General features: G+C 32.9%; 1 protein-coding gene across 18 annotated transcripts in view; it reads right to left on the bottom strand.

The window, feature by feature from the left end:
• The window catches only part of LOC106871424 (poly(rC)-binding protein 3), a 388,844-nt gene that overhangs the window by 264,970 nt on the left and 120,754 nt on the right, over positions 1–3,120 (bottom strand). For 2 of the 18 annotated variants that reach the window (XM_052973813.1, XM_052973811.1), the window contains exon 1: positions 267–402. The exons of the other annotated variants lie outside the window; for them this stretch is intronic. The gene's annotated coding sequence lies outside the window, so the exon portion shown is untranslated. Of the gene's footprint in view, positions 1–266; positions 403–3,120 lie in introns of those variants that run through there. 18 annotated transcript variants of the gene reach the window in all.

The raw sequence follows: 3,120 nt of genomic DNA, 5'->3' as shown, positions 1-3,120 counted from the left end.
TATATATATATATATATATATGTCTTATGTATTAATGTGTCTGCATACAAGTGTTTTTATATGTATATGTAAATGCAGATTGATATATACATGATATTTGTATGAATGTATACATACACACACACACACCAATACATATGTACACCCACATATCTGCATGATGCATAATAAATATAACATTTTGTAAAATAATTGTAATATCTATGATTTTACTTTCATGCATAATTACTTGTCACCAGAATATTAAAGAAAGTTCCATAATATACCTTAAAAAAACAACCAGTATTGTTTCCCTGTTTTCAACTACTCTTCCATATTGCACAATTTTCCATTGAATATATAAGATGTGTGTTGTTTAAAATCATATGATTAATGTCATTATATTTAAAAAGTGTTACTGTATTAATGGTGATTAATTTAAAAGCTATATAAGATTTTATGCTCTGGTCATGTGGCAGAAGCTGTTAAACAAAACTGTGTGCATTGAGAGGATATAACAGGACTTAAGCTTATATTTGATCAATAACAATATATACTTTTTGTGTAAGTAGATGAGTTGATCTTAGAACCAGCTGTACAAAAATACTTGGTATCCCCTGCGGCTAATTCATCCGTGTAAGCTTTTCAGTTTCCAAGATAAATACAGTACAGGTTTATAATGACAGCACTAAGTTGAAGATACAAAGAAAAATATAATCCTAATTTATAAAGTCATGTTAAAGCATCAAAGATTGCTTAATTGAAAATAATACAGTATATAACTGAATTTTTTTTATAATAGCCTGCAGGTATGATAATGCCAGATTAATTTCTCAATTATCAAAAATGTACTTTCTTCACAAGCACAATGTATGTGATAAAAAAGAAATGTATATTTAAAATCTGAAGAAAAAATAAATATTTAGGTAAAAGCAGAAAAACAAATTTCACATATAGTTCATACCTTTATTTAATATTTGGCAAAGCAACAGTGTTTCATCTTGTAACTGTAATATAGTATTAGGCATTTTATAGGTTTAAAAGCCAATACTGTATTTCACCATGTTTAAGAGTGCTATAATATATGTAGTATATTACAGTTTCAAAATAAAATGATATTACCTTGCCAGTCATATGTACCAGTTGGCACGAATGTGCTTAATATGCAAAATGGTCTATCCAATTATATTACAGAAGAGAAGAAGAAGAAGAAGAAGAAGAAGAAGAAGAAGAAGAAGAAGAAGAAGAAGAAGAAGAAGAAGAAGAAGAAGAAGAAGAAGAAGAAGAAGAAGAAGAAGAAGAAGAAGAAGAAGAAGAAGATGAAAAAGGAGGAGGAGGAGGAAGAGGAGGAGGGAGGTGGAAGCAGTAGCAGTGGAGGTGACAATGATAATTACTTCTTATAGTGATATTGAGAGCCACAAATATATTAAAGGCAACCAAATTAAATTGTATCCCTTATATAATTACTAGTACTATTTGAAGAAACAAATGTGAGGTAGAGTTCAGTAGGAATTGAAATGAGAATATAATAAGGTTGAAACTAGACACTTTAACACATTTAATGTGATATATTATACAGATTCTTCTGACACAAAGACACCAATATAAGGAAATCAGTAAAAATAAAATCAGGCTTACTGATTACTCACAAAAAATACTAAAAATATTGATACATGCACTCACAAACAAAATATAAACAGTAATAAAGGTACTGAATGTGACGAAAGATTTGCTCATGTTGATTGTCTTGATCTACGTAATACAATAGTTGATAAAAATATGGCTTGATTTATGTGCAGAATTAACACATCATTTTAATTCTCCATTTATCCTAGTGTTTCATGCCATACTCTGATATCTTCAGATATGAGCTTTGAATTTACTAATTGAACAGGAGCATAAATGTAATTGCATGGATTATACGATCCACAGCAATTATCACTGGTTGATCTAGTTAACCGAGTTGATTTACTATAGAGTACTTAAAGGGTACTCAACTCTTTTTTACTATCCCTATTCATTTGTGTAGTGATATATACATATGTGTATGCATGCATGCATACAAATGCTCATAAATACATACATACATACATACATACATACATACACACATACATGACAGGTTTCTTTTAGTTTCTATCTACTAAATCTACTGACAAAGCTTTGATTAGGCTAAGGCTACAGTAGAAGACACTTGCACAAGGTGCCACACAGCGGGACTGAACCTGGAATCATATAATTGAGAAGTATTATCAGCTTCCTACTTTAGCATCTATTTTCTAAGCTAGCATGGGTTGGATGGTTTGACAGGAACCAGCAAGTTGCAGAACACAGCCAAGTTCCAGCATGAGCTTTGACATGTTTTCTACAGGTGGATGCCCTTTCGAACACCAACTAACTTTTAGTATGTACTGGGTGCTTTCTCGAAAGGAAAGATCCCATGACTAAGTGGGGGTAGAATTAATGAGAGTGGAGAGGTAATTATGTGTGCGTGTGTGTGTATGCATATATATATATGCATAAATATATGTCTATACATATATAGACACACACACACACACACACACATATATATGGGGGCAACCAGATCGAATCATCTCAAGTGTAACTACCCAAAAGGGTCGTGACTTCTGGAACTTGACTGAGGAAAGAAAGCCATGAATGTCTCATCTTTTTTTGCCTGTCCTTCTAATTGTTGTTTCTCCTGTCCACCTTTGTATCGTCTAAATGTCTGAAGGTTTTAATGTCCTCTATTGCGTTTTTGTTCCATTTTTATATATATATATATATATACATAGTGGCGTACATACACCCTTGTGCTCACCTTATAGTAGGTATGTATCTAAATTTTATTCCCCCCTCATTTTTCTTCCTTTTCTCGCTTCCCCTCTCTCACATTTCTTGGCCCTCTCTTTCTTTAACTCCCACTATTTCCCACTCATTTATCTCCCTGTACCTTTCTCTTTGGCTCTGATTTTTTTCTAATCCTTCAATCCTGCTGCTCCCTACACATCTCTCCTCCTTCTACATGACCGGTGTCCGGCCAGCCATGATCTTTCTTTCTTGGCCTGACTGCCGACTGCCAACACCTCTTATGTCTGTCTCCTATGTTCCTATATATAGGGGAAGAATTCACAAAAA

Source organism: Octopus bimaculoides, chromosome 17 (assembly GCF_001194135.2).
Source record: "Octopus bimaculoides isolate UCB-OBI-ISO-001 chromosome 17, ASM119413v2, whole genome shotgun sequence".
Taxonomy (NCBI): Eukaryota; Metazoa; Mollusca; class Cephalopoda; order Octopoda; family Octopodidae; genus Octopus; species Octopus bimaculoides.
The sequence above is the reverse complement of the archived record's forward strand: the minus strand, read 5'-3'. Positions and strand labels throughout refer to the sequence as shown.